The sequence below is a fragment of the Mus musculus genome, chromosome X (assembly GCF_000001635.26).
Source record: "Mus musculus strain C57BL/6J chromosome X, GRCm38.p6 C57BL/6J".
Lineage (NCBI taxonomy): Eukaryota > Metazoa > Chordata > Mammalia > Rodentia > Muridae > Mus > Mus musculus.
In genome coordinates this window covers 76220780-76246764 of record NC_000086.7, presented here as the reverse complement: position 1 = coordinate 76246764, position 25985 = coordinate 76220780, and the positions used below count along the sequence as shown (strand labels likewise).

The 25985-nt window shown below is 39.2% G+C and overlaps 1 long non-coding RNA gene across 2 annotated transcripts; it reads left to right on the top strand.

The window, feature by feature from the left end:
* Window positions 1-36: 36 nt before the first annotated feature.
* Window positions 37-22254, top strand: Gm14707. 2 transcript variants are annotated; one of them, XR_878132.2, is made up of 6 exons: window positions 37-374; window positions 667-736; window positions 1904-3075; window positions 18347-18410; window positions 21278-21347; window positions 22047-22254. It is a non-coding gene; the product is annotated as a predicted gene 14707 (long non-coding RNA). The 2 variants fall into 2 exon arrangements; XR_878131.2 differs by having other exon boundaries at window positions 667-3075.
* Window positions 22255-25985: the final 3731 nt, after the last annotated feature.

The following is a 25985-nucleotide window of genomic DNA, read 5'->3' as shown; positions in this document are numbered from 1 at the left end:
AACCCTTTCCTCCCCAACTTGTCTCTTGGTCATGATGTTTGTGCAGGAATAGAAACCCTGACTAAGACAGTGGTCAAGTCTGAATCCTGCCTTCCAGTCCCTTCTCCTATTCTTAGGCCTCCCTCAGGTTACAGAACATCTGAACTGGGTTTCCTTTTTTAGTATTCCCAGATACTATCCCACTGTGCTCTGTGCTTACTCCCCTACCATGTGTCTCTAAGCCCATTCACTCTATTTCCTGCACTGGTACAGACTGCCTGGGTCTGAGCCCTCAAAACCATTTCTCAGGATTCTAGTAATCTTGTAATCTTGCATCAAATTTTTTTCAGCAGATACAGTGCCATGTGGACCATGCTGCCACATACTTCTGACAGGTGTGGTAGAACCTTACCCTGATGGTTTGTGTTTGGTTTTCTTGACACATTCTAGAGTTATCTGAGAAGTAGGAACCTCAACTGATAACATTCCTCCTTGAATGGTCTATAGAAAAGTCTATTGGGAACTCGCTTGAAAAAAGATACTTATAGTAGTGTGGAACACTCTGTGGGTGTTGGCAACATTTGGGAGGTGGTTCTGGGATTAAAAGAAGACAAGCAGAAGTATTAATGGAGTGCAAAGCACTATCTAGTATTCCTTAATGGTATCAGCTTCATGTCTTGCCTCTAGGTTTCTTCCTTGATTCCTGATCTGTGCTTTGTGAGTAATTGACAATGAAGATCCTGCCCATCTTTCTATGGTGAGTTTGGCCAGAATTAAGTCCAATTGTGCTTTTCCCAATATGTAGAGACAGACATCTTGGCCATTATCTCTTATTGGTGAGATCTCCAGAAGATCCCCTTCCAGTACCTGTGTCACTATACCAGGATAGTTCTGGAAATACAAATCCTATACTTTATCTGTTGAATTTCTGGAGAATCAACATACCCATTCATCCCCACCCATGAAGGACTAATTCTAAATGCAGATTTCTCTCATCATCTCTGCCTGTATAGCTTTTCTGAATCCCTCCTATCCACACCATGCACAAAGCCTGAGGCCTGTCTATCATACAGCTTCTGCATCCATCTTACTCATTTTGTTATCTAGCCACAGTTTCATTTCCCATGTCTACATTCTAACTATTTCTGATCAACATGGAATGTGCCAGGTATACATGATATGATGTATATAACTTTCCCTTCCAGTGTTCTTCTTAGCCTACCATGTTTGTCTCTAGGCACCCAGCTCTGTACCCATGTTCCAGCAAAATTCCCCCAGTATTAAGGCCCTAAAGTTAGTGTTCTCTGTAGGAGGACTAGCTCAGTATGTGCAGATTACACATGGGTGTCCTGTATAGGCAAGTCTGAACCTTGGCCTTCAGTATGATCACCTATTTGTAGGCTTCCTCCAGGTCACATAGAACCTGCACTGGTGTTCCCTGTTTTTCATTCTCAAATACAAGACTAATTCTGCTGTGTGCACTCACCCAGACATGCTACGCTAGACCCATTTGTTGACTTTCCAGTTCTTACAAAGATTGCCTGGCTTTGAGCCTCTCAGACAGTTTGCTAGGAATCTATCAAGTCTTTCATTTTGCAACATTTTTCTTTATTTTCATTACCTTATCGACGATGCTGCCCCATTCTTCTGTCTTGTGTGATAAAGTATCACCAATACTGTTTCTGTTAACACAATGTAGACTCATATAAGCCAAAGGAACCTCAATTGAGAACACTCTTACATGAAATGGACTGTATAACTGCCTGTTGGGAGCTCTACTGAGTAATGATAAGTATGGTATTGTGGGGAACTCTATGGGTGTTTCTCAACTTTTGGAGGTGGTTTGGGTTGTACACTAAGGCAAGTGGAGTTACCCAGGGAGTACAATGTACTATGTAGAAATCCTTAGAGGTATCTCTTTCAGTTCTTGCCTCTAGAATTCTTCCTTGTTTCCTGACCCCTGTTCTCTCAGAGGTGGTAAGTAGAGCTCCTTCCCTGCTTACTATGGTAAGTTTTTTGACAATGAAGCCCAACTGTGCTATTCTAAATAAGCTCCTCTTCTAGTACCTTTGCCAATGTGCCAGGATAATTCTAGTCACAGAGATGTGCAATAACTCTGTTGAATTCCTGGAGAACCAAGGTACTCATTCTACCACCACACTCTAAGGACTAAGTCTGGGTACAGTTTTCACTCAGCATCTTCTTCTTAATAGCTTCTTTGCATCTCTCCTGTCCATAACATCCCATGTTTGCAGGAAAACATCTACAAATAATATTTTCGAGTTTCCTGCACAACATATCATGCTTGGCTCCAAGCACTAGGCTCTGTACCACATTTCCTGGTGAGTTTGCTCTAATAGTGAGTCCACAAACATAGTCACAATGGGAGGAGGCCTACCTATGTATATCCAGAATTCATGTCATTGTCCTTGGTAAGTCTGAATCTTGCCCTCAAGTCCCTTCTCTTATTCTTAGGCCTCCCTCAGGCTACAGAGCATCTGGACTGGGCTTCTTTGTTTGGTATTCCAAATACTAGCCTATTGTGCTCTGTGCTTACACCCAAACTATGCTTGTCTAGACCCATTTAATTTATTTCCAGCACTGACACAGATTGCCTGGGTTTGAGTCTTCAAAACTGTTTTTTTTTTTCAGGATTTGATTAATCTTGTAATATTGCATCATTTTTTTCAGCAGATTCAGTGCCATGTGGACCATGCTGCCACATACTTCTCCCAAGTGTGCTAGTGCCTGACAATGATGGATTGTGTTATGTTATCTTGACATGTTTTAGAGTCATCTGAGAAGAATGAACCTCAGTTAAGAACATTACTCCAGGAAATGGTATATAGAACATCCTGTTGAGAGCTCCCTTGTGTACTGACTCTTATGATAGTATGGAATCCTCTCTGGGTTTTGCCATGCTTTAGATTATTTGTGTTGTACCAGAAGGCAAGTACAGATAATACTGCATTGCAATGCATTATGTAGAATTCTTCAGTGATATTTCTTTCAGTTCTTGCCTCTAGGTTTCTCCCTTGATTCCTGACTTGTATTTGCTCAATGATGGAGAGTGCAATTGTTGCCCTGCATAATATGGTGAGTTGCCTAGAATTAAGCCCAACTGTACTAATCCTATATGGAGAGAAAACCAGACCAACCATTGTCCCTTGTTGATGAGCTCTCCAGAAGCTCAGTTTCCAGTGCCATCATCCCTGTGCCATGATAGTCCTGTCACACAGATCCTGCACTATCTCTGTTGAATTCTTTGGAAATTCAACAAGAATTTCCAAGATAGCCTTTCTCACATGCACACTAATGATTAACTGTGGATGCAGATTGCTCACAAAATTTTTGTCCCCAATGGTTTCCCTGAATTACTCCTTTACTTACTATGTGTATAGTACAAGGCCTAGGTCTTATCTTGCAGTTCCTGTAAGAGTGAAAGATAGCAGTGAGCATATGAATATGTCTTTCTGTAGAGGGCCGTATAGTATTGGGAATGTGAATGTGTGTTTCTGTACAGTCCAGAATGGCAATGGGAAAGTTGATGTGTGTTTTGTTAAGAACAGTATGTATCAAAAGATGGCCTAGTCGGCCACCACTGGAAAGAGAGGCCCATTGGACTTGCAAACTTTATATGCCCCAGTACAGGGGAACACCAGGGCCAAAAAGGGGGAGTAGGGGAGTTGGGGAGTGGGGGGGTGGGTATGGGGACTTTTGGGATAGCATTGGAAATGTAAATGAGGAAAATACCTAATAAAAAAATTAAAAAGAAGAACAGTATCACAGTCGTACAATGCACTATGCAGTCAGCATGTGAATATAACTTTCTGTAACGTGCAGTTTAGCAGAGAGCATGTGAATGTTTGTTTATTTAGAGTGGAGTTTGTCTGTTCCATGGCAATGTCTTTTTCTTTTTTTTTTTTTTTCATTTTTTTTCTTATTAGGTATTTAGCTCATTTACATTTCCAATGCTATACCAAAAGTCCCCCTTACCCACCCACCCCCACTCCCCTACCCACCCACTCCCCCCCTTTGGCCCTGGCGTTCCCCTGTACCGGGGCACACAAAGTCTGCGTGTCCAATGGGCCTCTCTTTCCAGTGATGGCCGACTAGGCCATCTTTTGATACATATGCAGCTAGAGTCAAGAGCTCAGGGGTACTGGTTAGTTCATAATGTTGTTCCACCTATAGGGTTGAAGATCCCTTTAGCTCCTTGGGTACTTTCTCTAGCTCCTCCATTGGGAGCCCTGTGATCCATCCATTAGCTGACTGTGAGCATCCACTTCTGTGTTTGCTAGGCCCCGGCATAGTCTCACAAGAGACAGCTACATCTGGGTCCTTTCGATAAAATCTTGCTAGTGTATGCAATGGTGTCAGCATTTGGAAGCTGATTATGGGGTGGATCCCTGGATATGGCAGTCTCTACATGGTCCATCCTTTCATCTCAGCTCCATACTTTGTTTCTGTAACTCCTTCCATGGGTGTTTTGTTCCCACTTCTAAGGAGGGGCATAGTGTCCACACTTCAGTCTTCATTTTTCTTGAGTTTCATGTGTTTAGGAAATTGTATCTTATATCGTGGGTATCCTAGGTTTTGGGCTAGTATCCACTTATCAGTGAGTACATATTGTGTGAGTTCCTTTGTGATTGTGTTACCTCACTCAGGATGATGCTCTCCAGGTCCATCCATTTGGCTAGGAATTTCATAAATTCATTCTTTTTAATAGCTGAGTAGTACTCCATTGTGTAGATGTACCACATTTTCTGTATCCATTCCTCTGTTGAGGGGCATCTGGGTTCTTTCCAGTTTCTGGCTATTATAAATAAGGCTGCTATGAACATAGTGGAGCATGTGTCCTTCTTACCAGTTGGGGCTTCTTCTGGATATATGCCCAGGAGAGGTATTGCTGGATCCTCCGGTAGTACTATGTCCAATTTTCTGAGGAACCGCCAGACTGATTTCCAGAGTGGTTGTACAAGCCTGCAATCCCACCAACAATGGAGGAGTGTTCCTCTTTCTCCACATCCTCGCCAGCATCTGCTGTCACCTGAATTTTTGATCTTAGCCATTCTCACTGGTGTGAGGTGGAATCTCAGGGTTGTTTTGATTTGCATTTTCCTGATGATTAAGGATGTTGAACATTTTTTCAGGTGCTTCTCTGCCATTCGGTATTCCTCAGGTGAGAATTCTTTGTTCAGTTCTGAGCCCCATTTTTTAAGGGGGTTATTTGATTTTCTGAGGTCCACCTTCTTGAGTTCTTTATATATGTTGGATATTAGTCCCCTATCTGATTTAGGATAGGTAAAGATCCTTTCCCAGTATGTTGGTGGTCTTTTTGTCTTATAGACAGTGTCTTTTGCCTTGCAGAAACTTTGGAGTTTCATTAGGTCCCATTTGTCAATTCTCGATCTTACAGCACAAGCCATTGCTGTTCTGTTCAGGAATTTTTCCCCTGTGCCCATATCTTCAAGGCTTTTCCCCACTTTCTCCTCTATAAGTTTCAGTGTCTCTGGTTTTATGTGAAGTTCCTTGATCCACTTAGATTTGACCTTAGTACAAGGAGATAAGTATGGATCGATTCGCATTCTTCTACATGATAACAACCAGTTGTGCCAGCACCAATTGTTGAAAATGCTGTCTTTCTTCCACTGGATGGTTTTGGCTCCCTTGTCGAAGATCAAGTGACCATAGGTGTGTGGGTTCATTTCTGGGTCTTCAATTCTATTCCATTGGTCCACTTGTCTGTCTCTATACCAGTACCATGCAGTTTTTATCACAATTGCTCTGTAGTAAAGCTTTAGGTCAGGCATGGTGATTCCACCAGAGGTTCTTTTATCCTTGAGAAGAGTTTTTGCTATCCTCGGTTTTTTGTTATTCCAGATGAATTTGCAAATTGCTCCTTCTAATTCGTTGAAGAATTGAGTTGGAATTTTAATGGGGATTGCATTGAATCTGTAGATTGCTTTTGGCAAGATAGCCATTTTTACAATGTTGGTCCTGCCAATCCATGAGCATGGGAGATCTTTCCATCTTCTGAGATCTTCTTTAATTTCTTTCTTCAGGGACTTGAAGTTTTTATCATACAGATCTTTCACTTCCTTCGTTAGAGTCACGCCGAGATATTTTATATTATTTGTGGCTATTGAGAAGGGTGTTGTTTCCCTAATTTCTTTCTCAGCCTGTTTATTCTTTGTGTAGAGAAAGGCCATTGACTTGTTTGAGTTAATTTTATATCCAGCTACTTCACCGAAGCTGTTTATCAGGTTTAGGAGTTCTCTGTTGGAATTTTTAGGGTCACTTATATATACTATCATATCATCTGCAAAAAGTGATATTTTGACTTCCTCTTTTCCAATTTGTATCCCCTTGATCTCCTTTTGTTGTCGAATTGCTCTGGCTAATATTTCAAGTACTATGTTGAAAAGGTAGGGAGAAAGTGGGCAGCCTTGTCTAGTCCCTGATTTTAGTGGGATTGCTTCCAGCTTCTCTCCATTTACTTTGATGTTGGCTACTGGTTTGCTGTAGATTGCTTTTATCATGTTTAGGTATGGGCCTTGAATTCCTGATCTTTCCAGAACTTTTATCATGAATGGGTGTTGGATCTTGTCAAATGCTTTTTCTGCATCTAACGAGATGATCATGTGGTTTTTGTCTTTGAGTTTGTTTATATAATGGATTACATTGATGGATTTTCGTATATTAAACCATCCCTGCATCCCTGGAATAAAACCTACTTGGTCAGGATGGATGATTGCTTTAATGTGTTCTTGGATTCGGTTAGCGAGAATTTTATTAAGAATTTTTGCATCGATGTTCATAAGAGAAATTGGTCTGAAGTTCTCTATCTTTGTTGGATCTTTCTGTGGTTTAGGTATCAGAGTAATAGTGGCTTCATAAAAAGAGTTGGGTAGAATACCTTCTACTTCTATCTTGTGAAAAAGTTTGTGCAGAACTGGAGTTAGATCTTCTTTGAAGGTCTGATAGAACTCTGCACTAAACCCGTCTGGTCCTGGGCTTTTTTTGGCTGGGAGACTATTAATAACTGCTTCTATTTCTTTAGGGGATATGGGACTGTTTAGAAGGTCAACTTGATCCTGATTCAACTTTGGTACCTGGTATCTGTCCAGAAATTTGTCCATTTCGTCCAGGTTTTCCAGTTTTGTTGAGTATAGCCTTTTGTAGAAGGATCTGATGGTGTTTTGGATTTCTTCAGGATCTGTTGTTATGTCTCCCTTTTCATTTCTGATTTTGTTAATTAGGATTTTGTCCCTGTGCCCTTTAGTGAGTCTAGCTAAGGGTTTATCCATCTTGTTGATTTTCTCAAAGAACCAACTCCTCGTTTGGTTAATTCTTTGAATAGTTCTTCTTGTTTCCACTTGGTTGATTTCACCCCTGAGTTTGATTATTTCCTGCCGTCTACTCCTCTTGGGTGAATTTGCTTCCTTTTTTTCTAGAGCTTTTAGATGTGTTGTCAAGCTGCTAGTATGTGCTCTCTCCCGTTTTTTCTTGAAGGCACTCATAGCTATGAGTTTCCCTCTTAGAAATGCTTTCATTGTGTCCCAAAGGTTTGGGTACGTTGTGGCTTCATTTTCATTAAACTCTAAAAAGTCTTTAATTTCTTTCTTTATTCCTTCCTTGACCAAGGTATCATTGAGAAGAGTGTTGTTCAGTTTCCATGTGAATGTTGGCTTTCTGTTATTTATTTTGTTATTGAAGATCAGCCTTAGTGCATGGTGATCTGATAGGATACATGGGACAATTTCAATATTTTTGAATCTGTTGAGGCCTGATTTGTGACCTATTATGTGGTCAATTTTGGAGAAGGTACCGTGAGGTGCTGAGAAGAAGGTATATCCTTTTGTTTTAGGATAAAATGTTCTGTAGATATCTGTCAGATCCATTTGTTTCATCACTTCTGTTAGTTTCAGTGTGTCCCTGTTTAGTTTCTGTTTCCATGATCTGTCCATTGGTGAAAGTGGTGTGTTGAAGTCTCCCACTATTATTGTGTGAGGCGCAATGTGTGCTTTGAGCTTTACTAAAGTTTCTTTAGTGAATGTGGCTGCTCTTGTATTTGGAGCATAGATATTCAGAATTGAGAGTTCCTCTTGGAGGATTTTACCTTTGATGAGAATGAAGTGTCCCTCCTTGTCTTTTTTGATGACTTTGGGTTGGAAGTCAATCTTATCAGATATTAGGATGGCTACTCCTGCTTGTTTCTTCATACCATTTGCTTGGAAAATTGTTTTCCAGCCTTTCATTCTGAGGTAGTGTCTATCTTTTTCTCTGAGATGAGTTTCCTGTAAGCAGCAAAATGTTGGGTCTTGTTTGTGTAGCCAGTTTGTTAGTCTATGTCTTTTTATTGGCGAGTTGAGACCATTGATGTTAAGAGATATTAAGGAAAAGTAATTGTTGCTTCCTGTTATTTTAGTTGTTAAAGGTGGCATTCTGTTCTTGTGGCTGTCTTCTTTTAGGTTTGTTGAGGGATTACCTTCTTGTTTTTTCTAGGGCGTTGTTCCCGTTCTTGTATTGGTTTTTTTCTGTTATTATCCTTTGAAGGGCTGGATTCGTGGAGAGATAATGCGTGAATTTGGTTTTGTCGTGGAATACTTTGGTTTCTCCCTCTATGATAATTGAGAGTTTGGCTGGGTATAGTAGCCTGGGCTGCAGTTTGTGTTCTCTTAGTGTCTGTATAACATCTGTCCAGGCTCTTCTGGCTTTCATAGTCTCTGGTGAAAAATCTGGTGTAATTCTGATAGGCTTGCCTTTATATGTTACTTGACCTTTTTCCCTTACTGCTTTTAGTATTCTATCTTTATTTAGTGCATTTGATGTTCTGATTATTATGTGTCGGGAGGAATTTCTTTTCTGGTCCAGTCTATTTGGAGTTCTGTAGGCTTCTTGTATGTTCATATGCATCTCATTCTTTAGATTTGGGAAGTTTTCTTCAATAATTTTGTTGAAGATGTTTGCTGGACCTTTGAGTTGAAAATCTTCATTCTCATCCACTCCTATTATCCGTACGTTTGGTCTTCTTATTGTGTCCTGGATTTCCTGGATATTTTGAGTTAGGATCTTTTTGCATTTTCCATTTTCTTTGATTGTTGTGCCGATGTTCTCTATGGAATCTTCTGCACCTGAGATTCTCTCTTCCATCTCTTGTATTCTGTTGCTGATGCTCAAATCTATGGTTCCAGATTTCTTTCCTAGGGTTTCTATCTCTAGTGTTGCCTCGCTTTGAGTTTTCTTTATTGTGTCTACTTCCCTTTTTAGGTCTAGTTTGGTTTTGTTCATTTCCATCACCTGTTTGTATGTTTTTTCTTCTTTTTCTGTAAGGACTTCTACCTGTTTGATTGTGTTTTCCTGTTTTTCTTTAAGGACTTGTAACTCTTTAGCAGTGTTCTCCTGTATTTCTTTAAGTGATTTATTAAAGTCCTTCTTGATGTCCTCTACCATCATCATGAGATATGCTTTTAAATCTAGGTCTAGGTTCTCAGGTGTGTTGGGGTTCCCTGGACTGGGCGAAGTGGGTGTGCTGGGTTCTGGTGATGGTGAGTGGTCTTGGTTCCTGTTAGTAAGATTCCTCCGTTTACCTTTCGCCATCTGGTAATCTCTGGAGTTAGTAGTTATAGTTGACTCTGTTTAGAGATTGTTCTTCTGGTGATTCTGTTACCGTCTATCAGCAGACCTGGGAGACAGATTCTCTCCTCTGAGTTTCAGTGCTCAGAGCACTCTCTGCTGGCAAGCTCTCTTACAGGGAAGGTGCGCAGATATCTTGTATTTGGACCTCCTCCTGGCCGAAGAAGAAGGCCCAAAACTGCTTTGGCAGTTCCCAGGTGGTACAGACTCTCACCTAAGCAGACTAAATTCCTAAGTTCCTTGGAGTCCCGGGACCAAGATGGCGACCGCTGCTGCTGTGGCTTAGGCCGCCTCCCCAGCCGGGTGGGCACCTGTCCTCCGGTCCGGAAGGTGGCCGGCTGTCCCCGGCCCACACAGGGTGCTGCCTCAGCGCCTCTGTGCTTCTGCCTGTTCCAGAAGCTGTCAGGTTCTCTGGCGCACCCTCTCACCTGTTCAGACTAATTTCCTAAGTTCGGCGGGTCTCGGACCAAGATGGCGACCACTGCTGCTGTGGCTTAGGCCGCCTCCCCAGCCGGGTGGGCACCTGTCCTCCGGTCCGGACGGTGGCTGGCTGTCCCCGGCCCACAAAGGGTGCTGCCTCAGCGCCTCTGTGCTTCCGCCTGTTCCAGAAGCTGTCAGGTTCTCTGGCGCACCCTCTCACCTGTTCAGACTAATTTCCTAAGTTCGGCAATGTCTTTTTCATTAGGGAGCATTCAGGCAATGGGTATTTCATCGTGTCTATAGGGTGCAGTTAGCATGTGAATGTATTTTTTGTAGAGTGCAGCATTGGCAATGGGAGTGTGTATGTGTGATCTTTACATTTGATACAATGCATCAGGCATGTAAATGTTTGATATTGTAGAGTGAAGTATAGAGTGGACCTGTTTATCTGTGTTTCTGAACAGTGAAGTATGCAGTTGACATGTGAATGTTTTCTATCTTACAGTGCAAGATAGCAGTGTGACTGTGAATGTGTGTTTCTATACAGTTAAGTATACATTGGGCATGTGAATGTGTGTTCCTGTAGACTGCAGGATATCAGTGAGAATATTAATATTTGTTTATGTAGAGTGCAATACATTTGAGGAATATAAATGTGTGTTTCTGTATAGTGTAGTTTGCAGTTGAAATGTGAATTTAAATTTCTGTAGAGTGCACGAGAACAGTGGTAATGAGAATATGTGTTTCTGTACAGTGCAGTATACAGTGGGCTTGTGAATATGTTTCTATAGAGTGCAGGATGGAAGTGTGCATGGGAAGGTGTGTTTCTATAGAGTGTAGTACAGCAGTAGGCATGCAAATATGATATGTCCTCAGAATGCAGGAGATCTGTGGGCATGTTATTATTTATTTCTGTATAGTTCATAGATGGCACTGGGCATGTGAATAGTGTTTCTGTACATTGCAGTATGCAGTGGTCAGGTTTATGTATGTTACTTTACCCTGAAGTATTCAGCAAAATGTGAGAGTGTGTTTCTATAGAGTGCAGGAAGGCAGTGGGCATGTTAATATTTGTTTGTGTAGATAGCAAGACAGCAGTGGTCATGCAAATATTTCTTATTCTATAGTGCACTAAACGCTTGGGCAAATGAAGGTGTATTTCTCTAAAGTTCAGAATAGCGTTTGGCTTATGAATGTGTGTTTCTGTATAGGGCAGTATGCAGTTGTAATGTCAATGTGTTTTTTCTGTAGTGTAGGATAAGAGTGGGTAAGTATTTGCTTGTTTCTGTAAAGTATAGTAGGCAATGGAAATGTGAATATGTGTTTTTATAGAGTGTCGGAGCGGAGTGAGCATTAGAATGGGTGTTTCTGTGGGGTATATTAAAGCAGTGGGCATATTAATGTGCTTTTTTCAGGCTTAAATGAGATATGTGGGTGTGTGAATGTTTGTTTCTGTTTGTTCATTGATGGCTGAAGGCATGTGAATGGGTGTTTCTATACATTGCAATATGCATTGGGCATGTGAATGTTTCTATCTGAAGAGTGCAGGATAGCAGTGAGCATGTGGATAAGTATTTCTGTAGAAGGCAGTATAGCATTGGGCATGTGGATATGTGTTTCTGTATGTTGCATTTTGCAGTGGCCATGTGAGTATATGTTTATATACAATGCAGTTTATTCTGGGCATATGAACGAGGGTTTCTTTAGAGTGCAATTTGCAGTGAAAATGTGAATTTGTGTTACTGTGATGTGCAGGATAAACATGGAATTGAGAATGTGAGTTTCTGTAGAGTGTAGGATAACAGTGTGTAGGTATTTCTTTGTTTTGTAAGCTTGCAGTAAACACTGAGCATTTGAATATGTGTTTCTGTAGGGTGCAGGATAGCATTGATCATGGAATGTGTGTTTATAATGACTGTAGTACATAAGTGGGCATGTTAATATGTGTTTTTTAAGACAGCAGGATATTTGTGGGCATTTGAAAGTTTACTTTTGTAGAGATAAGGAAGGCATTGTGCTTGTGAATGTGTGTATCTATACTGTGCAATATGCTGTTTGGCTGTGAATGTGTGTTTCTATAAAGTGCAGTGTGCACTGTGCATGTGAATGTGTGTATCTACAAGAGTGCAAGATAGCAGTGTGCATGGGAATATGTCTTTCTATAGAGGGTAGTATAGCTTTGTGCATGTGAATGTGTGCTTCTGTAGAGTCCAGAATGCCCGTGGATATATTGATGTGTGTTTTGTTATGAACAGTTTCACAGACATAAATGGAATGTGTGTTTCTGTAGAGAGTAATATAGAAGATTGCATATGAATGTGCTTTTTGGTAGAGTGCAGCGATGCCAGTGGGTATGTGATTGTGTGTTTCTGTAGACTACAATATGCAGTAGACATGACAATGTGTGTTTCTATACAGTGCACTATGCAGTGGATGTGTGAATGTGAATTTCTGTAGCGTGCTATTTAGCATTGAACATGTGAATGTTTGTTAATTTAGAGTGCAAGTTGTGTGTCCCATGGCAATGTGTGTTTCGGTAGGGAGCATTCAGGCAATGGGTATTTGAGCGTGTTTTTCTATAGGGTGTGGTGTGCAGTTAACATGTGAATGTATTTTTTGTAGAGTGAAGTGTTGTCAATGGGAGTGTGTATGTGTGATCTTTACATTTGATATAATGCATCAGGCATGTGAATGTTTGATATTGTAGAGTGAAGTATAGAGTGGACCTGTTTATCTGTGTTTCTGAACAGTACAGTAAGCAGTTGGAAAGTGAATGTTTTTTATCTTACAGTGCAGGATAGCAGTGTGACTGTAAATGTGTGTTTCTATACAGTTAATACACATTGGGCATGTGAATGTGTGTTCCTGTAGACTGCAGGATAGCAGTCAGAATATGAATATTTGTTTATGTAGAGTGCAATACGTTTGAGGAATATGAACATGTGTTTCTGTGTAGTGTAGTTTGCCGTGGAAATGTACATTTGAATTTTGGTAGAGTACATGAGAACAGTGATAAAGAGAATATTTGTTTCTGTAGAGTGCAGGATAAGAGTGGGTAGGTGTTTGTTTCTGTCGAGTGAAGGACACAGTGGGCTTTTGAATATATTTCTATAGAGTTCAGGATGGATGTGTGCATGGGAAGATGTGATTCTGTAGAATATAGTACAGCAGTAGGCATTTTAATATGATTTTTCTTCAGACTGCAGCAGATCTGTGGGCATGTTAATGTTTCTGTATAGTTCATTGATGGCAATGGGAATGTGAATGTGTGTTTCTGTACAGTGCAGTATGCAGTGGGCATGTTTATGTGTGTTACTGTACCCTGAAGTATTCAGCAAGAATGTGAGAGTGTGTTTCTGTAGATTGCAGGATGTCAGTGGGCATGTTAATATTTGTTTGTGTAGACTGCAAGACAGCAGTGGGCAGGTGAATTATTCTTATTGTATAGTGCAGTAAAAGGCAAACGAATGTGTATTTCTGGAAAGTTCAGGATAGCAGTGGGCTTATGAATGCGTGTTTCTATAAAGCCAGTATGCAGTTGTAATGTGAATTTTTTTCTGGAGAGTGTAGGATAGGAGTGAGTAAGTTATTTGTTTCTGTAGACTGCAGTAGGCAATGGGCATGTTAATATGTGTTTCTAAAGAGTGCAAGATGGAAGTGAGCATTGGAATGTGTGTTTACCTCAGATGTATTATAGCAGTGGGCATTTTAATGTGCTTTTTTCAGGCTGAAGGAGATATGTGGCCATGTAAATGGTTGTTTCTGTATAATTCATTGATGGCCAAAGGCATGTGAATATGTGTTTCTTTACACTGCAATATGCATTGTTTCTGTAGAGTACAATATGCAGTGGGCATGATAATGTGTGTTTCTACACAGTGCACTATGCAGTGGGCATGTGAATGCAAATTTCTTAGAGTGCTGTTTAGCAGTGAACATGTGAATATTTGTTTATTTAGAGTTCAGGTTGTGTGTCCCATGGCAATATGTTTAGGTAGGGTGCATTCAGGCAATGGGTAAATGGTTGTTTCTTTACAGTTCAGTGATGGCCGAAGGCATGTGTATATGTGTTTCTTTACATGGCAATATGCACTGGGCATGTGAATGTGTCTATCTGGAGTGCAGGATAGCAGTGAGCATGTGAATAAGTGTTTCTGTAGAGGGTAGTATAGCATTGGGCATGTGGATATGTGATTCTGTATGTTGCATTTTGCTGTGAGCATGTGAATGTGTGTTTATATACAGTGCAGTTTTTTTCTTGGAATATGAACATGTGTTCCCTTAGAGTGCAATTTGCGGTGAAAATGTGAAAATGTCTTTTTGTAATGTGCAGGACAGCCATGGGAATGAGAACGTGACTTTCTGTCTAGTGTAGGATAACTGTGGGTAGGTTTTTCTTTGTTTCTGTATAGTGCAGTATTCAGTGAGCTTGTGAATATGTGTTTCTATAGAGTGCTAGATAGTGTTGATCATGGGAATCTGTGTTTATATAGTGTGCAGTATATAAGTGGGCATGTTTCTATGTGTTTCTTCAGACGGCAGGATATTTGTGGTCATTTGAAAGTTTGTTTCTGTAGAGTTAACTGAGGCATTGTGCTTGTGAATGCGTGTATCTGTACTGTGCAATATGCTGTTTGGCTGTGAATGTGTGTTTGTATACAGTGCAGTATGCATTGTGCATGTGAATGTGTGTATCTAGAAGAGTGCAAGATAGCATTGAGCACGTGAATATGTCTTTCTGTAGAGGGCGGTATAACTTTGGGCATGTGAATGTGTGTTTCTATAGAGTCCAGAATGACCATCAATATATAGATGGGTGTTTTGTTATGAACAGTTTCACAGCCATAAATGGAATGTGTTTCTGTAGAGAGTAATATAGAAGAGTGCATGAATTTTATGATAACCAGTAAGTTACTACATATTCAACTGTGATCTTGAACTTCTAAACTCCTCCTTCAACCTCTTCAATGCTAAGATTAAAGACACTTGCCACTACAAATGGTACTATATGGTAATGAGCATTGAACTCAGAGTTTCATGCATGCTAGCTATGTACCCTACCAACTGAGCTACAACTACATTTAATAATGTTCTGTAATACAACTCCTTAAGATCAAAGAAAATTATTCCAAATTATTCTACTGAGTATTTCTCTGCCCAGTGGTCATTAAAAAATGATATTTGAATGTAAGCAAATACTTAATTCTAGGGAGACAAACTAAGTGAGTGAAAAATAAATGCTATATAGGTAGCAAAGAGAGGTCTTGGTACAATTCAAATAAATGGATCTGGCAATAACTTAGCTTTATTTTCATTCTTTTTAGCTCTTAAACCAAAGAGGCAGAATAGTGAATCACTCAAAAGGAGACAGTAAAAACTTGGACAAGTGTCTATGATAATCTGTAAGTGTAAGTGAATAATATTATACGGACAGTACTAAGATTGCTAGCTTTAAACTAGCATATGTTGCTTAGCAAGCAAAATACCCCTATATTTAGCATTACCATGTCCCACTACAATACTTCTAAATAGTCAAAGTGACTGACATCAGGAAGAAGGTGCTAGTACAAAGAATATTATAAATGCAAAACTTGAATACAATTATAAAATAATCATATTTGTGTAAGGAATATTTTCTGGGATGGGATTGTAGCTCAGTTGTCCAGTACATACTCAGCATGAGCAGGGCTGTGGTTCTCATAAGAAATCACTTACATCAAATTAGGTACTACAAGATTCATAAACTTAAGGAAAGAAATACTAGTTTTCTTTTAATAGTGAAAACTATTGGGTATTATGTCCATGATATGTGTGGGTGTGTATGCTTTGGTGTGCATGCAGAAGTCAGAAGCCAACTTTGCATGAACCTACTTTCTCCATCCACTTCTATAAGGATCCCAGAGATCCAAATTAATTGGCTAGGCTTATGTGGCAAGAACCTTTCAAAACATTTTTATATAATCAGGGTGTAATAGCGCTTGCCTCAGTGCTACTAGAAATTGTTTTGCATGCATGGTCCACTATCCCCACTTTGGTTTTCTTTACTTTTCTCAGTGATTTCTGGTATCGAATTCGTGAATGGTTCAAAACTATTCACAATGGATAGATGATTTCAATTTCAATATACTTTACAATATTTTCAGTTGGGAGTATCTTGGATGACAGCAAAAGGGAACACATTTTTTTCTCTTTCTAAATTTATCAATTGTACCTCAAACTTTGGGCTGGGGATGTAATTAAGTTGGTAGAGTCCTTGTCTATCATACATATCTCCCATGGCTGGAGCCTATGCACTCATTAAAACTAGGGGTAGTGATACAGTGTCTGTAATTCCAGAAGATGGAAAGGAGAGAATCTGGAGTTAATGTCATCCCTACATAGGCAGCCTGGCTTCCATGAAATATGATCTCAAACAAACAAAGAAAAAAATCAAAAAACCCTTTAAGGAGCCTAGGGTTTTGCTCAGCGGTAGAACAGTTGCTGAGCATGTGTAAAGTCCTGGGTCCAATCCATGAAAATAAACAAACAAAACAAAACAAAACAAAAACCCTAAACCTAAACCAAATCAAACCAAACCAAAAGCAGTATCAAAAATCTCATCCTGCAAGATCTAGACCACTTTCCGTCAAACTCAATTCTGCTAATCAGAAGGAAGTATTTCATCTCGGCAACACAGAATGGAGACTGTGATTAAAATTGTAGCCTGTTCCTTCACAAAATAATTTTCCCAAAATTGCCACTGTGTGTGTGTGTTTGTGTGTGTGGGGGGGGGGGGGTTGTAAGAAAGAGAGAGAGAGAGAGAGAGAGAGAGAGAGAGAGAGAGAGAGAACATACTTATGAGCTTCAAGAAAGTTGAGTGCAGGTGGCATCAGGTGTCCTGCTCTTACTTTCCAAATTACTACCTTAAGACCCTGTTATAGCTGTCTCATATGAGGCTATGTCAGGGCCTGGCAAATACAGAAGTGGATGCTCACAGTCATTCTGATGGAACACAGGGCCCACAAAGGAGAAGCTAGAGAAAGCACCCAAGAAGCGAAGGGGTCTGCAACCCTATAGGTGGAACAACAATATGAACTAACCAGTACCCCCAGAGCTTATATCTCTAGCTGCATATGTAGTAGAAGATGGCCTAGTCGGCTGTCACTGAGAAGAGAGGACCCTTGGTATTGCAAACTTTATGTGCCCCAATACAAGGGAATGCCAGGGCCAAAAAACGGGAGTGGGTGGGTAGGGGAGGGAGGGGAGGGTATAGGGAAATTTCTGGATAGCATTTGAAATGTATATAAAGAAAATATCTAATAAAAAAATCAAATTACTCCCTTGAGATAGGGCCTCTTTACAGTACTTGGAGCTAAGTCACAGCTAGTCAGATCCTATCTCTACTCCAACAACACTGGGATTACAGATGTACCCTTGACCAAGACCAAACTCTGCTTTTTGTGTGGGTTCCAGGTCCTCATTCTTCCTATGCTATTGTTCTTACCCTTCAGGAGACTTTCCTATTCAACCACTGTTTAACACCAGATGCCTATATAACAGCTTAAGAATAACTAGTTCTTACTGTTAAGCTGAACTACTGATACATTTCAAAATTCTTGTCCCATGACCCAGTTACCTAAGCAAGTTCAGATGTAAAGGACAGTACAAATGTTTCCCCTGGAGAGTTCTAGAGTGTGTTTCATATCCCTTTTCACTTAATTTCACTTAATTTCAATCTCATTTTTTGTTTATGTGTTTCTGTGTGTGTGTGTGTGTGTGTGTGTGTGTGTGTGTGTGTGTGTTTTACGTGAGCTTAGGCCACATGTGTGTGGTGCTTACAGAAGCTAGGGGAGGGGTTAAAGCCCTTGAAACTGCAGTTACAGGACATTGTGAGCTACCTGATGTGGGTGCTTTGATCTGAACCTGGGTCATCTGGAAGAGCAGCAAGGGCTTTTAACCACTAAGGTATCTCTGTACTCCAGATTTCTGGTTCATACAATTAATTTTTAAGGGTAGTAAACTATTTTTACACTATAGCTTAATATAAAAATTATGTGAGGACAAAATGATAATAATTATTTACAAAGAATGACCATCACCAACTATCTATTTTTTGTATCTTATAAATTAAAAATTCTCGATGATTAAAATTAAAAAAATAAAATGCTTATTGAAATAGTTGAAGGGGCCTGCCTCCTGATGCCACACACTGCCCACCCCATGCTGATCATGGACTCTAACCCTCTTTCTTTTATAAACTGCCTTGATCATGGTGTTTTGTTACAAAGGAAATTAATTATGATAACTAACATATAATACATGCCTTTAGTTTCAGCACTGGAAGATTGAGACAGGAAGAACATCAGAAGTTCTTTACCAACCTAGGCTACATAGTAAGTGATATACTACCTTGTTCTACATAACTTGTAATACCTTGTCTTCAAACAAACAAACACATGCATCTCAAAAAGAACTATGTTACATTTCAGCCTCTTGATTTCTGTTAACCCTTAGTGTTCACTTACCGGATGAAGTAGAGGATGATTTGCTGAAAAACCTTTGTCTGAAAAAATTGCCATGTCTTCCCTTACTATCAAGTCTGTGTCCTGCGTATTATTATTATTATTATTATTATTATTATTATTATTATTATTATTATGGCTTTTTGAGGTAGGGTTTCTTTGTATAGATCTGGCTGTCCTAGAACTCACTTTGTAGACCAGGCTGGCCTAGAACTCAGAAATCCGCCTGCCTCTGCCTCTGCCTCCCGAGTGCTGGGATTAATCCCGAGTGCCACCACGCCCGGATCCTGTGTATTATTTTGAGAAAATTTATTTTCCATATTTTCAGCAGTGAATTCAGTATCTTTTAAAAACAGTTTTTAAATGCTAGGCCTTGTTTAGGAAAACGACTTAGTATTTCAATGCTCTGACATTGTCTGCTTGTCTCACAAGAGTGTTGTCCATTCTATCTATACTCAGCATTTCAAAGTGACAGTCTTCAGTTTATGCTGTATTTAACATTTGGTTGTATATGGTACTAAACTTGAGTCCTATCTAGACATAATATAAAGACTATGCCAACATAAAAATTCTGTTACAATATGTTCACTGTTCCAAACTATGCGGTTAGGGTTAAAAAAGACATTCTTCACATTCAACCTTATTCCCTTCACCCAGTGACATGGTTTTCTAACAAAATGTCTTTTCTATACTGATTAGGCTATTGATCATTCACTTAACACTCCTGTATTGACTCCCAGAGGTGTAGCAACCAGGCGAATTTAAAACACTTACCTCCATTGTTAATTTCTCCCCCTGCTCTCCATTAGTAAAGCAGCTCTTATCACTTAAACATTTCTTTCATCTGAACTGGAATTAAACACTTACCAACCTTATAAAACTCCATGTCTGAAAAAATGAAGCATGTAACATAATATAACCTTAGAACAGTGCACGTTCTAAAATCTGCATGCTTGTTTTTATCACCTGTGGTGTTTAGTGTACTTCACCTCTACCTCCTGGACGCCCAGGTATAAGTGCTTGCCCTCTGGAGCTTTCTGACTGTATGCCATTCTCCTCATTGTATTCTTCTTCAGCATTAGCAGCTTCTAGATATCTCTGCTGTCTAATTTCATCTGTACAAGATATTACAGGAAAGAATAAAGAAAATGAAAAGTCAAATGACAATAATGTCTTCTTAGCCACAAATTGACATCATACTTCATCATATTATGGAATATATAGAACTGTTAATCCTTTAAAAATTCTAACACTATAGTAACAGGAAGAATAATTTGTAATAAATTTGCAAAACCATAGCAAAAGCAAACAATAAAGAGGTTTTATTGTTTCTTGTTACACACACACACGCACACACACACACACACACACACATTAGTAAGTGCACCAGAAAAACATGTTAAGTCTCTTCTACTGGAGCTGGAGCTAGAGTTGCAGGCAGGCATGAAGCACCCAGCTTATATGTAGGAACTGAATTCTGATCCTCTGAAAGAACAAACACTTTTAAAAAACCAGTTAAACGTTTTTGAAAAAATGAATTCTTGGAGAATTTCAAACAATCTATTTTGGTCATCCCAGATCTAACTCTTCTTCCTTACCGATTCAACTGTGAATCCTCCTATTTTAAAAACTCATTAACTCCAATTTGTGTTGCCTATATACTCTTGGATACACAGCTATCCACTTGAGTGTGGGTAACATGCTAGCATCACACCATTAAAGAATACTGACTATCTCCATCAAAGCAGCTATCAGTTGCCAAGAGAAATTGCCCAACTCTCCTCAACATGCCAGGAGCTTGTTGTGCTTGCGGTACTGGATGTTCTAGCACTACCATTTCTCCAGCTCCATGAGAGCTATTTTAAAGTATTTATCAGTTTCCACACATATTTTAAATTCGAATAAGAGCTGTTAATTTATTTGGTTAATTGACACTGATCCTGTGATAGGCATCCCTACAACACAGAAACCTTTCAGGAACATCAAACAAATTTAGCAATTTTCAGCAATTCTACAGGGCATAGAATCAACTAGGACAATTCAGTAGCTTTTCTATATGCCATCAATAAACATACAGATAATAAAAAATGTGGCATATGTACATTATGCAATATTATTAAGCTGTGTAGAAAAATGATATCATGAAAACTTTGCAGGCAAATGGATGAAGGTAAAAGAGATCATTGTGAGTAAAGTAACTCAGAGTCAGAAAGATTAATGTTTCATATTCTCTCTTTCTCTCTTCTGAGGTTCCTAGCTATAAATATCCAGATATGAGTCTATATCCTAGAGTAATACAGAGATTAAGGAAGGCCAAATTCATCCCTGCTGTGGTGGGAGCATGGAGGACCTAAAGAGAGGCGGCTACTACTATTATATAAATGATCTGATCAGGGAAATTCAAAAGCGATCTCTAAATACTGAAAATGAGTGAGATAAATACAGAAGGGGTACAATAACAGTAAAGATGTTTAGAAGAGGCACAAGGAATAACTTGAAACTCTGTAAAGAAACACTTATAACAATACAATTCTCCTATATATATACATATATATATATTATATATATTATACACATATGTATTATATATATACATATATATATATATGTATATATATATATATCTTAAATGACTATTTTCTATCTCTGTTTAAAATGCTTCTTGTAAGAGCCAAAGGCAACGTAACGAATTCTCTAACTCCCACTGAGAAACATTCTTTTCTTGATATCTTTTTCAGGGTTGTTCAGGAAACTCAAAAAATATTACAAGCCATTTCTATTGCCCCTGACTGTCACTCAGAGTGAAATGTAAGTCCATATTGGCAAAGAGAACATGCACATCAGATGCTGGCCCAGAGACCTCTGAGCTGGAACTGACCTAAAAGCCTCCTCCCTGAGACCTAGCACTCATGATACCATAAACACATGCATGTTTTCAATGGATGGAAGCAACCAACACTCCTATGCACTTATGATACCTAAAATCCATACCAATCAGCATTGCATAATAACCCTGAGGGTATAGTTTTAGCACCATTCCTTGCAGTAACCGACTGCTTTTTAACTTTACTTAAAGACTCACTCAACAAGTGGGAAATCACGGTTGGTACTTTAAACCTAGCCAACTACCAAGGTTTAATGAAGCCATGGATTGTGAAGAAGAATGTACAAATACTACATTACATGATCAGACTAATCATTTAACTTTAAATGATTCTTTATATGCACCCAGAGAAATACAGTCAGTTGCAAAGAGAGGACAAAAACTTCTCTTTGCAGTAGATTGAGACAATTACAGAAATATAGAAGTATTCCAAGTATTTGTTGATCCCAGTCTAATGCATTAATACAGCAATAAAATAAAGTGACTACTTGAATATTAAGCAACTTCAGGGAAGAGAAGAATGAAAGGTTTAAAGAGCCAGAGGAATATTGAGTTTGCTGTCATAATGTAACTACCCGGAATGCCAGAGGTGAAATTCATATTCTCACCAACCTGACTTATAGGAGACCTGAACAAGAGTGTCGCCAATGGACATGCTAATGTGGACATTGAACAGTCAAGAGAACTTTACACTACCCAAAGAACTTTAGGCAACTGAAGAACACTGAGAGGAAGAGAATTTCTCTTCCCCAGGGAAGAGGACACCAATTGTTTACCACAAAGCAAATGCTCAGCCCTAAAAACATAAATATAGGAAATACATTAAATAAACTTCTCATGTTGTATTTATATTTTAGGAATGCACATTAACACATATACATACATGTGATGGGGGTAGGGAAAGAGGGAGTTATGTGACAACTATTTAATGAATGAAGGGTACAATATACTTGAAAATAGCAAAGAGAAGTAATATGGTAGGTTTGGTAGGCGGAAAGGGAAGGAAGAAATAGTGTAATTATCATATCGAAAACTCTGTCAAAATATACGGAAAAAGATTAATCTGAAGCAAACAAATGAACAATCTAAATTGATGGATGATCCTGGCATTACCACTTATAAGCACAATCACAGCACTTAGAAGGGTAAGGCAGGTGGGCTTCTACACATCAACTTATCTCAAAAATTTGAAAGAAAAATAAATAAATCCAGCAATATTTAAATTGAAATGAAAGGAAAATGGTTATTAAAAATGGTATCTAAGTTCCCATGTTAGAAATGTGTGATGACTAAAAAGAAATATTTAACATTGCTTCTTGAAAATATATCAAGTATTTTAACAGTGACATCCCTTTAATTTTTATAAAATGGTTTGTTTATTTTCTAGATCCTGCTAGCTAGACAACAAAGTATAGGGGGAGGGGGATACTTCTGTTTTGTTTCTTATATCTTCTGTTTGATGGCAGGATCCATGTCACAGTTAGTAAACACTTGCCATGCAAGTTTTAGGACCTGAACTGGAGCCTCACAACCTTCCCTTTTGTGAGGACCCATGAGATGGTTTAGTGTGTAAATTCACTTCTTGCCATGCCTGACACTTGTGACCTCTGTGTTGAAAGGAGAGGAGCAGCTACTCTAAGTTGATCTCTGACTACCACATGTACAATGTAACATGGCACACAAGCCCTGAACACAGACAAAGCAACTTAACAGAAAACTTGAAAATGTTTGAGCCAAAGGGTATATAAATTATGAACTACTAGAATGAAAAGAAACAGGAGAATCCCTGTGACTGAATGGACAGTCAGTCTAGCCTTATCAATAAATTCCAAGTCTCAGGGAGAGACTTCTAAAAAAAAAAACTAAAACAAAAACAAACAGGCTCCTGGGAAATAAGACTCAAAGTTGACCTCTAGGTTTTTCTCAAACATGTACAAGAATTCCTACACATGTAACAGCTACCATGTACATACAAACATGCTCACACACATGTATATATAGACTTGCAAATGTAAATGTCTACATACCCACATACACCAAATTGTTAGGAAAAAGCAAAAGAAAATTTCTCACTTTACAGTGAGTATTTGAGTACTACAGTAATTAAATTGGTATGAAATTGAAATAGTTTTTTTACAGAAAACGTTTTTCTCAAATGTATCCATGTAGCCTGTCAAAAATACTGTATATTATTTGTGCTCCAGGAACAGCACACAACACATTTCATAGCAGGAAAAGGTAACACAAAGCACCAACTTCCTGGTTTGGTGACTTACAGTAACAAATTCTGACACTACAGGGCAGAAAAGACAAAAGGAAAATAAGGGGCAGCCTGTGGTATACAGACAGATCCTGTCTATCTAAAAACAAAAGATGCAGGATCACAGATCAAGTCCAAGTCGATCAAGGACCTCCACATAAAACCAGATACACTGAATCTAATAGAAGAGAAATTAAGACACATCTCCAACACATCTGCACAGGAGAAAATTTCCGGAACAGAACACTAATGGCTCAGGCTCTAAGATCAACAATTGAAAATGGAACTTTATAAAATTGAAAAGCTTCTGAAAGGCAAAGGACACTGTTAAAATGACAAAACGGGAACCAACAGGTTGGCAAAAGATCTTCACCAACCTTACATACTATAGAGTGCTAATAACAAAAATTTACAAAGAATTAAAGAAGTTAAACTCCAGAGAGTCAAATAACCTTATTAAAAATGGGGTACAGCCCTTCTGGTCAGCGCCAGCACTGACACACCTTGGGCACGGAGTCTGCGGACACACACAAGGTCCCCACAGGACTCTCCATGGGATCTTAGGACCTCTGGTGAGTGGAACACAATTTCTGCTCCAATCCAATCATGCAGGACCTGAGACAGCATTAATTAGGGAAGCAGAAAACCCAGCCTGACCAGGGTCACAAGTCCCTTCCGGTCGGCGCCAGCACCAGCACTGGGGCACCTAGGGCATGGAGTCTGCGGACACCCCCAAAGGTCCCCAGAGTACACTCCACAGGATCTTAGGACCTCTGGTGAGGAGAACACAACTTCTTCCAGGAGGCAGATTCAAACACCAGATATCTGGGCAGCTTCCCTGAAAGAGGAGAGCTTGCCTGCAGAGAGTAGTCTGACCACTGAAACTCAGGGGAGAGCTCGTCTCCCAGATATGCTGATAGAGGATAAAGTAATCACTTGAGGAAATAGCTCTAAACAGAGACAACTATAACAACTAACTCCAGAGATTACCAGATGATGAAAGACAAATGTAAGAATCTTACTAACAGAAACCAAGACCACTCACCATCATCATAATGCAGCACTCCCACCCCACTCAGTCCTGGGCACCACAACACACCCGAAAAGATAGACCCGGATTTAAAAGCATATCTCATGATGACTGTAGAAGACATCAAGAAGGACATTAATAACTCACTTAAAGAAATACAGGAGAACACTGCTAAACACATGGAAGACCTTAAAGAGGAAGCACAAAAATTCCTTAAGGAATTGCAGGAAAACACGACCAAACAGGTGATAGAATTGAATAAAACCATCCAAGACCTAAAAAAAGAGGTAGACACAATAAAGAAAACCCAAAGTTAGGCAACACTGGAGATGGAAACCATAGGAAAGAAATCTGGAACCATAGATGTGAACATCAAAAACAGAATACAAGAGATGGAAGAGAGTATCCCAGTTGCAGAAGATTCCATACAGAACATCGACACAACAATCAAAGAAAATGCAAAATGCAAAAAGATCCTAACTTAAAACATCCTGGAAATCCAGGACACAATGAGAAGACCAAACCTAAGGATAATAGGAGTAGATGAGAATAAAGATTTTAAAATTAAAGGGCCAGCAAATATCTTCAACAAAATTATAGGAGAAAACTTCTCAAACCTAAAGAAAGACATGCCCATGAACATACAAGAAGCCTACAGAACTCCAAATAGACAGGACCAGAAATGAAATTCCTCCCAACACATGATAACCAGAACAACAAATGCACTAAAAAAAGACAAAATATAAAAAGCAGTAGGGAAAAAAGGCAAGTAACATATAAAGGCAGGCCTATCAGAATTACAACAGACTTTTCACCAGAGACTGTGAAAGCCAGAAGATCCTGGACAGATGTTATACAGACACTAAGAGAACACAAATGCCAGCCCAGGCTACTATACCCAGCCAAACTCTCAATTACCATAGATGGAGAAACCAAAGTATTTCATGACAAAACCAAATTCACACATTATTTTTCCACAAATCCAGCCCTAAAAAGGATAATAACAGAAAAAAAAACAATACAAGGAAGGGAACCACTCCCTAGAAAAAGCAAGAAAGTAACCCTTCAACAAACCAAAAAGAAGAGAGCCACGAGAACAGAATGCCAACTCTAAGAACAAAAATAATAGGAAGCAACAATTACTTTTCCTTAATATCTCTTAATATCAGTGGACTCACTTCCCTAATAAAAAGACATAGACTAACAGACTGGCTACACAAACAGGACCCAACATTCTGCTGCTTACAGGAAACCCATCACAGGGAAAAAGAC